Source organism: Triticum urartu, chromosome 1 (assembly GCF_003073215.2).
Source record: "Triticum urartu cultivar G1812 chromosome 1, Tu2.1, whole genome shotgun sequence".
Taxonomy (NCBI): Eukaryota; Viridiplantae; Streptophyta; class Magnoliopsida; order Poales; family Poaceae; genus Triticum; species Triticum urartu.
In genome coordinates this window covers 195,314,409-195,326,735 of record NC_053022.1, presented here as the reverse complement: position 1 = coordinate 195,326,735, position 12,327 = coordinate 195,314,409, and positions in this window count along the sequence as shown.

The following is a 12,327-nucleotide window of genomic DNA, read 5'->3' as shown; positions in this document are numbered from 1 at the left end:
TTCAAGGAATTTCAGAGTGAGGTTGAGAATCAACGTGACAAGTTCTTGGGATCAGATCATGGGGGAGAATACTTGAGTCATGAATTTGGCACGCACTTAAGGAAATGTGGAATAGTTTCACAACTCACGCCGCCTGGAACACCTCAGCGTAATGGTGTGTTCGAACGTCGTAATCGCACTCTATTGGATATGGTGCGATCTATGATGTCTCTTACCGATCTACCGATGTCATTTTGGGGCTATGCTTTAGAGACTGCCGCATTCACTTTAAATAGGGCTCCGTCGAAATCCGTTGAGACGACACCGTATGAATTATGGTTTGGGAAGAAACCTAAGCTGTCGTTCTAAAAGTTTGGGGATGCGATGCTTATGTCAAGAAACTTCAACCTGAAAAGCTCGAACCCAAGTCGGAAAAATGCGTATTCATAGGATACCCTAAAGAAACTATTGGGTATACCTTCTACCTCAGATCTGAAGGCAAGATCTTTGTTGCCAAGAATAGATCCTTTCTAGAGAAAGAGTTTCTCTCGAAAGAAGTAAGTGGGAGGAAAGTAGAACTTGATGAACTGTTGCCTCTTGAACCGGAGAGTGGCGCAGCTAAAGAAAATGTTCCTGAGGTGCCTGCACTGACTAGAGAGGAAGTTAATGATGATGATCATGTAACTTCAGATCAATTTGCTACTGAACTTCGTAGGTCCACAAGGACACGTTCCGCACCAGAGTGGTACGGCAACCCTGTCCTGGAAATCGTGTTGTTAGACAATGGTGAACCTTCGAACTATGAAGAAGCGATGGCGGGCCCAAATTCCGACAAATGGCTGGAAGCCATGAAATCCGAGATAGGATCCATGTATGAAAACGAAGTATGGACTTTGACTGACTTGCCCGATGATCGGCGAGCCATAGAAAATAAATGGATCTTTAAGAAGAAGACAGACGCGGATGGTAATGTAACCATCTATAAAGCTCGGCTTGACGCTAAGGGTTATCGAAAAGTTCAAGGGGTTGACTATGATGAGACTTTCTCACCCGTAGCGAAGCTGAAGTCCGTCCGAATCATGTTAGCAATTGGCGCATTCTATGATTATGAGATATGGCAAATGGACGTCAAAACGGCATTCCTTAATGGTTTCCTTAAGGAAGAATTGTATATGATGCAGCCGGAAGGTTTTGTCGATCCTAAGAATGCCGACAAGGTGTCCAAGCTCCAACGCTCGATCTATGGGCTGGTGCAAGCATCTCGGAGTTGGAACATTCGTTTTGATGAGATGATCAAAGCGTTTGGGTTTACGCAGACTTATGGAGAAGCCTGCATTTACAAGAAAGTGAGTGGGAGCTCTGTAGCATTTCTCATATTGTATGTGGATGACATATTATTGATGGGAAATGATATAGAATTCTTGGAAAGCATAAAGGCCTACTTGAACAAGTGTTTTTCAATGAAGGATCTTGGAGAAGCTGCTTACATATTAGGCATCAAGATCTATAGAGATAGATCAAGACGCCTCATTGGTCTTTCACAGAGTACGTACCTTGACAAGATATTGAAGAAGTTCAATATGGATCAGTCAAAGAAGGGGTTCTTGCCTGTGTTGCAAGGTACGAGATTGAGCACGGCTCAATGGCCGACCACGGCAGAAGATAGAGAAAAGATGAGTGTCGTCCCCTATGCCTCGGCCGTAGGGTCTATCATGTATGCTATGCTGTGTACCAGACCTGATGTAAACCTTACCGTAGGTTTGGTGGGAAGGTACCAAAGTAATCCCGGCATGGAACACTGGACAGCAGTCAAGAACATCCTGAAGTACCTGAAAAGGACTAAGGATATGTTTCTCGTTTATGGAGGTGACGAAGAGCTCGTCGTAAAGGGTTACGTCGATGCTAGCTTCGACACAAATCTGGATGACTCCAAGTCACAAACCAGATATGTGTATATTTTGAATGGTGGGGCAGTCAGCTGGTGCAGTTGCAAGCAAAGCGTTGTGGCAGGATCTACATGTGAAGCGGAGTACATGGCAGCCTCGGAGGCAGCACAAGAAGCAATCTGGGTGAAGGAGTTCATTACTGACCTAGGAGTCATTCCCAATGCGTCGGGCCCGATGACTCTCTTCTGTGACAACACTGGAGCTATTGCCCTTGCCAAGGAGCCCAGGTTTCACAGGAAGACCAGGCATATCAAGCGTCGCTTCAACTCCATTCATGAAAGTGTTTAAAATGGAGACATAGATATTTGTAAAGTACATACGGACCTGAATGTAGCAGATTCGTTGACTAAACCTCTCCCTAGAGCAAAACATGATCAACACCAGAACTCTATGGGTGTTCGATTCATCACAATGTAACTAGATTATTGACTCTAGTGCAAGTGGGAGACTGTTGGAAATATGCCCTAGAGGCAATAATAAAATTGTTATTATTATATTTCCTTGTTCATGATAATTGTCTATTGTTCATGCTATAATTGTGTTATCCAGAAATCGTAATACATGTGTGAATACATAGACCACAACACGTCCCTAGTGAGCCTCTAGTTGACTAGCTCGTTGATCAAAAGATAGTCATGGTTTCCTGACTATGGACATTAGATGTCATTGATAACGAGATCACATCATTAGGAGAATGATGTGATGGACACGACCCAATCCTAAGCATAGCTCAAAGATCGTGTATTTCGTTTGCTAGAGCTTTTCCGAATGCCAAATATCATTTCCTTAGACCATGAGATTGTGCAACTCCCGGATACCGTAGGAGTGCTTTGGGTGTGCCAAACGTCACAACGTAACTGGGTGACTATAAAGGTGCACTACGGGTATCTCCGAAAGTGTCTGTTGGGTTGGCACGAATCGAGACTGGGATTTGTCACTCCGTTTGACGGAGAGGTATCTCTGGGCCCACTCGGTAATGCATCATCATAATGAGCTCAATGTGACCAAGTGGTTGATCATGGGATCATGCATTACAGTACGAGTAAAGTGACTTGCCGGTAACGAGATTGAACGAGGTATTGGGATACCGACGATCGAGTCTCGGGCAAGTAACGTACCGATTGACAAAGGGAATTGTATACGGGATTAATTGAATCCTCGACATCGTGGTTCATCTGATGAGATCATCGAGGAGCATGTGGGAGCCAACATGGGTATCCAGATCCCGCTGTTGGTTATTGACCGGAGAGTCGTCTCGGTCATGTCTGTGTGTCTCCCGAACCTGTAGGGTCTACACACTTAAGGTTCGGTGACGCTAGGGTTGTAGAGATATTAGTATGCGATAACCCGAAAGTTGTTCGGAGTCTCGAATGAGATCTTGGACGTCACGAGGAGTTCCGGAATGGACCGGAGGTGAAGAATCATATATGGGAAGTCCAGTTTCGGCCATCGGGAAAGTTCCGGGGGTCACCGGTATTGTACCGGGACCACCGGAAGGGTCCCGGGGGTCCACCGGGTGGGGCCACCTATCCCGGAGGGCCCCATGGGCTGAAGTGGGGAAGGGAACCAGCCCCTGGTGGGCTGGTGCGCCCCCCTTGGGCCTCCCCCTGCACCTAGGGTTGGAAACCCTAGGGATGGGGGGCGCCCCACTTTGCTTGGGGGGCAAGCCACCCCCCTTGGCCGCCGCCCCCACTTGAGATTCAATCTCTAGGGCCGGCGCCCCCCTAGGGGCCCTATATATAGTGGGGGGGAGGGAGGGCAGACGCACCCTAGCCCCTGGCGCCTCCCTCTCCCTCCCGTGACACCTCTCCCTCTTGCTGAGCTTGGCGAAGCCCTGCCGAGATCGCCGTTGCTTCCAACACCACGCCATCGTGCTGCTGGATCTCCATCAACCTCTCCTCCCCCCTTGCTGGATCAAGAAGGAGGAGACGTCTTCCCAACCATACGTGTGTTGAACGCGGAGGTGCCGTCCGTTCGGCGCTCGGTCATCGATGATTTGGATCACGACGAGTACGACTCCATCAACCCCGTTCTCTTGAACGCTTCCGCGCGCGATCTACAAGGGTATGTAGATGCACTCCCCTTTCCCTCGTTGCTAGATAACTCCATAGATTGATCTTGGTGATGCGTAGAAATTTTTAAATTCTGCTACGTTCCCCAACATAGCTAATCGGTTGAGGTCATCGAGGGTGATTTCCTCCTTAACCACTTCCGTTACGGCTCTGTCATGAAACCCATCAAACGTGAACCTCGAGGGTGGATCCTCATATGTTCACCTTGATGACAACATCGAGTGGAATTCACCGGGGGTGATTCCTCGGGTTTTTCCTTGGTGTTAGACACATAGTTACTATGGTTACTATGACTTTACACTGAACCATGTTACTAAAGATGGGTCGACCCTGAGGGGTACCCGTGCGAGCTTAAAAGCGAGTGATGTGGAGTCGGGTTGACCTGGAAGGTGCACACGAGATACTTACGAGGCGTGGCCGGGCATTCTTAGCCCTTGTCGCAAGTACTCGAGATGGGGCGACGGGGTCACATCGATCGTGAGTCTCTGCTCGTTACCGCATGTTCCTAATCCACTATGATTTGGATATTTGATCCGAGGGGCCTCTGGCCTGATAGCACTAACCATCACATGGGCATAGTATGGGCGTTCTGCGTCATATACATCAGCCGAAGCTTAATAGACGTCAGCAACTGAGCGGCGTGCGCCGGGTTGGACTGGTAAGCACCTACCTTGTTGAAGGAGGTGGCTAGGTCTGCTCACCGGCCGCCCACGCAATGTGTAGGAGTTCCCGAGGAGATGGCCCATGACCCTTGGGGGCATAGGTTTAGTCTGGCGTGCTGACCTCTCTATTAAGCCTAGGTCGGGTTGTGGCGTATTGTTTGGCCAAGGCCGGGCATGACCCAGGAAAGTGTGTCCGGCCGGAGTTAATCAAGCGTGATGGGTAAGTTGGTGCACCCCTGCAGGGAAGAAAACATCTATCGATAGCCTGTCCTACGGTAACGGACACTTGGAATTGTATCCCGATCGATACAACTAGAACTGGATACTTGTGATGAGAACTGGATGGTGATGAGATTTGGAATGTGTTGACACTTGGATAGTATGGCTCTGGGGTTGCTTTCTCGCAGGGAGTCGAGAAAGGATCTCTGGCCGAGGTTGATAACATTACTGCTACTTTACTTTATGCTACTCTACTCCCTACTGTTGCTGCAAGATGGTGGTTTCCAGAAGATGCTAGTCTTCGATAGGCTAGGCTTTCCCCTTCCCTTCTGACATTCTGCAGTTTAGTCCACAGATACAACCCTTTCCTTTGATACAGATGCATACTTCGTTTAGATCTGTTGTAAGTCTTGCGAGTACTTTGGATGAGTACTCACGGTTGCATTGCTACTTCTTTTTTCCCCATACCCGATTGTTGTGACCAGATGACGGATCCCAGGAGCCAGACGACGCCACTGATGACTACTACTACCCGGAGGATGCATACTACTACGTGAAGACCGCTGATGACTTGGAGTAGTTAGGAGGCTCCCAGGCAGGAGGCCTTGCCTTTTTGATCAATGTTGCTTTTGTGCTAGCCCTCTTAAGGCAAAACTTGTCTAACTTATGTCTGTACTCAGATATTGTTGCTTTCGCTGACTCTTGTGTATTCGAGCTTATGTATTCGAGCCCTCGAGGCCCCTGGCTTGTAATATAAAGCTTGTATTATTTTAATTTGTGTCTAGAGTTGTGTTGTGAAATCTTCCCGTGAGTCCTTGATCTTGATCGTACACATTTGCGTGTATGATTAGTGTACGATTGAATCGAGGGCTTCACACCCGGTTCCATTGCTGAGAACGAAACCACAACATATTCTGATACAACTAGAACACCGGGCTGGATGAACAAGTTCTCTGAATAACAAGCAAAGGTAGAAAAGCTACAAACTAGGGGGGGTGGATGAACAAAGGTAGAAAAGCTACAAACTAGGGGGTGGATGAACAAGTTCGAAAGCAAAGGTAGAAAAGCTACAAACTAGGGGGGTGGATGAACAAGTTCTCTAAATAACACAAATCACCCGAGCGGTGCCAAAGGCAGAGCGGATAGAGCACTCAAATGACACAACGAGGGTCCAGCGAAGCCTTCATGGTCTTCAGCCGAGGGGCCGTGTCAGCCTGCGGCGACCAGTAAGCAAGCGGAGACACCGGTTGGAAGGTGTAGCATGGTGGATGTCCCTCTTTTTCGGCGCCATGTGCCCATCATCTTCATCAGAGATCTTGAGACGAGCCCACGGGTCCAGCCCCAGAGCAGGTCGAGCCTTGTTCAGCAACAAGTGATCACCAATGGTTTTTGGAGGGATCTTGTTAGGGTTTCCACGAAGCTCATCAACTTATCCTTGTCCGATCCGGAGGAGAGAATCGCCCAGTTCCTCACCATGTTCCTGATCAACCTCAAGACCTGCGGAATGGAAATCCAGGAGGTGCTACTGAAAATCATAGCATTTCTATATTTCCAGAGGCACCAAAGGACAGCTGAGCTAACAGTGTTTAAAACTGAGCACTTTTTGGTAGCAATCCAGAATCTGGCGACAGATTGGAAGGATGAGCCAATCTGACTAGAGAAATATTCCTCAATGTGGGCCCAGAGATGTTTAGCAACTATACATTCAAAAAATAGGTGAGAACAAGACTCTTGTTCCAAGCAGTAAACACAATCAAGGGGTTTGATGATGTGTCTCTTCCTAACATTATCCCTAGTCATCAATTTGTTTTTGGAGAGAAGCCAGAGAAATACATGAATTTTAGGGGGAACTCTCAATTTCCAGACAGCAGGGATAAACACGGGTTGAACCCCTCTAAAGTTGATAACATGATAGAGGGAGCTGGAGGAATACTTCCCCTTATTGTCCAGCCGCCAAATCAGGGCATTCGGCTCGGCAGTAAAGGTAATGCTTTTGGCAATTTCCTCCAACTGGAACCATTGTTCCATGATACTATCACTAAAGTTCCTTCTAAAAGAGAGTTTTAGGCATTGACCGTCCCAAACTTCATTGACACTTTTGTTAAGCTCACTGCGGACAGAGTAAATAGGCCAAAATTGGACTGCTAGGGGGGATGTGCCAAACCAAGTATCTTCCCAGAACCTAGTTCTGCTCCCATCCCCTATGTTCCATCTGTAGCCAAATTTCACAGCATGCATAATAGATTTTAATCCTTTCCAGAATCTAGAGGTCTTAGGGTTGGAGGAAGGGACAAAAATATTAGTTTTATTTCCGATGTATTTATGGGCAATAAGAAGCTTCCAGGGTTTCAGGTCTTCCTCATAGAATCTTTTAATCCAAGACCCTAGAAGACAGATGTTAATTTCTTGGAGGTTAGGTATGCCTAGGCCTCCAAAATCTTTTTTCATAGAGACTAGGGCCCAATTAGCAAGGTGTAGCTTCCTATTTCCCTCAAAATCATTCCACAAGCAATGAGACATCTGAGAATTGATGAGGTTCACTGCCCATTTAGGGAACTTGAAGAAGGAGAGGAGATACACTGGAATGCTAGCCAAACAAGCTTGTATGAGGATCAATCTACCTCTATAAGAGAGAAGTTTGCCCCTCCACCTAGCAATCCTTTTAATGATTTTATTCAGAAGGGGTTGGATATCCTCTCTCCTCAGTTTATCATAGTGGAGAGGGATACCTAGGTACTTAATGGGGAAGTTACCTTTATTACAGACTAGAATAGAGAGGAAGTCAGCTAACTCCTGATCATCCATGTTGATAGGGATGAGTTCACTTTTAGAGTAGTTGATTCTCATGCCTGAGACTTGTTCAAACCAGGTTAGAACAGTTTTCAGATTGCTAGCATGTGTGGAGTCATTGTCTAAGAAAAGGATGGTATCATCTGCATATTGAAGGCAGATGATGCCACCAGGGCAGACCTCAGGACAGACCCTGCAATCAGACTATGATCAGCAGCTTTGCTCAGCATTTTAGTAAGAACGTCCACTACTAAATTAAACAAAAACGGGGAGATGGGGTCACCTTGCCTAAGGCCTTTACCAGCAAGGAAAAAATCACTTTCACAATTATTTAACTTGATCCCAACAGACCCCCCATGAGTAAGTTGCTGGATCCAACTCTCCTCTATGAAAGGCTTGGAAAAGATCTAAGAGATCATTTTTACCAAGTCCCAAAAATGCTGGTAAAACAAGAAGGGAATCCCATCAGGACCAGGAGCCCCATTAGGATAAGAGCTAAAATGGCTTCCTTCACCTCTATCTCTGAAAAAAGGGGCTTCTAGCAGCTCATTTTCAGCACGAGAGACTTTTTCAGAAGCAGGGAAAAAATTGTTTTGTAGAGAGAACCCAGAAGGGTTTTCTTTCTTAAACAGGTCTTTGTAGAAGTCACTAGCCACTTTCAGCATCTCATCTACTTCAGTAACAGGGCCATTAGGACCATCAAGGGAGTGAATGAGGATTTTCCTCCTCCTCTGGTTAGCTACTACATGGAAGTAAGCAGTATTTCTATCACCCTCCTTAATATTCCTAACTCTAGACCTTTGTTTGTCTTTGATTTCTTCTTGAAGCCAAATTTTCTTAAGCTCTCCGTGGACAAAGTTTAATCTATTAGTCTCAGCCTCAGAGAGGTCAGTGGTTTCTGCCTTAATATCTAGAGAATCAAACTCAAGGAGGAGAAGCCTTTTGTATCTTCTAAGATTAGCTTCCTCATTGGAGTTCCACCCTTTGGTAGTTTTTCTAAATCTCCTGATTTTGATCTGCTAATTTTCTAGGGGGCAGCTGCTCCCAGTAGGCTCATTCCAGATTTTCCTGACTAGCTCAGTAAAATCTTCTCTAAGCAACCACCACTTTTCAAATTTAAAACTATTGCTCTTTGGAGTTTGGTTAAGACCAGAGTCCAAGAGCAGAGGAGTGTGGTCACTACCACATCTGGGCAGAGCTCTACAACTAGAAAGGGGAAAAACTATCTAATTCAGTGTCACAGAAAATTCCGTCAATGGTAGACATAATCCTGGAGCAGCACTTCCAACATATCTAGCAGAACTGTGGGTTTTCCTTCTGACAGGGCAATTCTCAACTTTATGGGTAACAATTTTGCAGATAAAACAACTCTTGGGCTTGACACATTTATCCAAATGATGCCCTGGTTCCCCACAGTTGTAGCAGATCACCTTAGAGTATGCCATAAGGCCCGAAGCAGGGGCAGGAGCAGTTTTCTGGATGTCCTGTCTCTTCTTTTGCTGATTCTTGCCTTGAGATTTCCCACTGATCTGAGAGTCAGAACCACCAGCAGATTGATCTTGGGCAATTACAGGAGCCTGCCCAGATTGTGCCCCCATTTGGGGCGGAGGTGGGCCGTACCAATGCCCAACCGGCGCTCCCCCCATTGTGATAGGGGAAATTCATCGGAGTTCCTAGTTCCTTCTCATCCTCCAGCCAGATGTTGTCTCTCAGGAAGCAGAAATAACCACCAGATAGCTCAATTGAAGCAGATTGGAAGCCTAATTTCAATCTTCTGCGGGTTTGGGGGAGAGGTAAGGTAGGGGATCCACCTGCTCCGACTCCGGTGGCGTGCTGCTGGGCAGGAGTCCAGTCAAGCATTCCCATCTCGCAGCACGACGTGGATCTCCTGAATTCACTTCTCCTTTCGCCCATCGAACGAACGCAATCGGCGGCTCACTGGGGTGGGGAATCCTGTGTGTCTCCGAGAAATCTCCTTCGAAGTAGATCTGCAGGGCTAGATTCAGCAGCTCCCAATCCACACGATCCTTGCACATCCGAGCATACCTGTACGAGTGAGAGAACGGATTCGGTCCCTCCTTGGCTTCCTCCCTCGCAGCTTCCTCCTCTGCTTCCCTCCATTCGCGCGTGCACTGGGTCCAGGAGAGAGTGTCGTCGCGGATCCGCATCGCCCGCTCCCTCCATCTCCTCCCTCGAGTCTCCCGCAGCACTGCCGGCACGACGGAGTCGAGCGGCTGGAGCATCCGCGGGAAGGCTTTGTAGACATGTGGGAGATGTATCTTGTACATCTGCCTATCTTCCAGCCATTCCCCCGTGGATATGGCCAGCGATCCATGGGGCGCGCGAGCGGACTTGCTGAGGGGGGCAGGCGCGCCCGGAGTCAGGAGGCGGGGGGTGGCGGCGAGATCTATGGCGGCGGCGAGGGTGGAGGTCGTGGCGGGGGCGGCGACGAGGGTGGAGGTGGTGGCGGGGGCGAAGGGGATCGCGAGAGCGGTCATCTATTTGCCAATTATGTGAACTAAACAGTCAACATATAAAATAATTTAAATATATACATAAGTTGGACCCGGAGTTCCTATTCTTATACAAAAATAGAACAGACCTCTGCGTTTTCTTCAAAAAATACATAAATTGGGCTGCCAAAAATAAAACCTCGGATGGGAGGTCCATAGGCCGGTCGATACATGACGGCCCTAAGAAAATACAAACAGGCCTATGGACCTCCCATCCGAGGACGTGGGCTGCGCATGTTAAAAATGAAAGCCTAGACGGGGCAGCCCAAAACCACGTCCAACACTTGCCAAAACTCCGTCCCTCATTTTCTGTGTGTTTCGCACACTCGACATTGTATGGGCAATTTGACTGTGCATCATATGAAGATGTGCTATGCATGAATGTTGATCAGCATGATGTTAACTGGCTGGTAGTTCCATTTTCGACCATGAATAAAACTTCCAACATGATGTTAACCCTGTTTGAAAAGGCCGTGTTAATATAAATGCTCTGCCTCTGAAAGTTGCAGTTTCTTATCTGAAACTGAACTTGCAATTTCTTATCTGAAACTGAAACTTGCAGTTTCTTCTCTAAGAATCACATTGTTTGCACTTTTATACTCCTATGAAACTACTTTTTTTAAGTGTTGAAAATAGATATCTAGAATTCATAAAATACTTCATATGCTCAATACTGCAAATCTGAAATTCAAAAGACATTCATATCTGAAAGTACTCTCAAAATACACAACACAAAACACAATTCACAACCTGCAAATACTGACAACCCTAAGCTCCTCCTGACAATTCACAACCCGCCCGACTATTGGGCTGGGGGGGCAGCCCCCTCCTATTCCTCGGCGGCAGACAGCCGCCCCGTGAGACGATGTGAACGGCGAGGGAGACGATGGCGGGGAAGCGTCATCGGGCCAACTGCTTTTCTCCTCTTGCAGTTGGGTTCGGTCAACGAAGACTCCACCGGCTCGCTCTGGCAGGACACCCTCACAAACGGCACCCTGTAGATGCTCGATCCTTCAATCTCTGGTGGATGCTCCATCTGGGATCGATACTCCCACCACCGCTCCCTCACGATCGGATTCGGTGAATCTGTTTGCTCCATGGCCCAGAGGAGCAGCTCTATGTACTCCGGCGCGACTCCCTCCGGGAGTATCACCGCCTTTTCGCTCTGTTGCAGATATTTGGCCATGGATGTCGCCGTCGCTGCTAGTTGGTCCTTGTTGTCAAACCCAGACTGTATCTCCAACATCCTAGCTAGCTTCACAGGGTCGCCATCTGCGATCCTCACGTATCGGTTGTACTCCTCCATTGATCTACTTCTCCACAGCACCATCACTCGCCGGCGGTGGTTTTTGAATGGAAGAGGAGAGGGGCAGCGCTAGTTTTGGATTAGAGCGGGAGAGGAGCGACGCTGGTTTTGGACTAGAACAGGAGAGGAGGGGCGGTGGTTTTGAAATGGAAGAGGAGAGGAGCGGCGCTGCATTTAGATTGGAACAGGAGAGGAGCGGCGGTGGTTTAAGAGGAGAAGAGCGGAAGAGTGGCGCTGGTCTTGGAAATATTTTTTTTGTTGTTTCGCGTATTTTGGGTCAAAATTTGACCACGTACTGTATTTGTCAAGCAAAATGTGAATGCATGTCACCAAATTGATTTTGATTTTGATCCAGTCAGAGCGCGCTGGCCCTCTCGTCCAATCCTAAATCGCTGCCGCACGCTCCTCTCCCTCTTCTCCATTGCAAAACCACCTCCTCTCCTCTCCATCATCTCCATTCCAAAACCACCGTCTCGCCTCTCCCTCTTCTCTATTGCAAGACCACCATCTCTCCTCCGTTTTCTAGACGCTTTGCTCCATGGCGCGGGTGCAATCCATGGATACAAAATTAGTATACTGTATACTATTTAAAAGTCGAGGGCGGGGCTTTTCCTGCGCGGTAGGCGGCGGGGCAGTTCCGCCTAGTCGGTTTGACAGAGATGCAAGAAGATGAGGGAGTAGGCTGCTGCAAACGTAGGGCTGTGTGATTTGACAGCGAGTTACTGCTAGACAGGTGGGGCCCCATGATTTGACTTGCCATTATCATTTTAACTGCGGCGCTACGACCGGCGTGAGTCTCCTAGATTCCTGACAACCTCCATACAGGTGCCTCTCCCAATG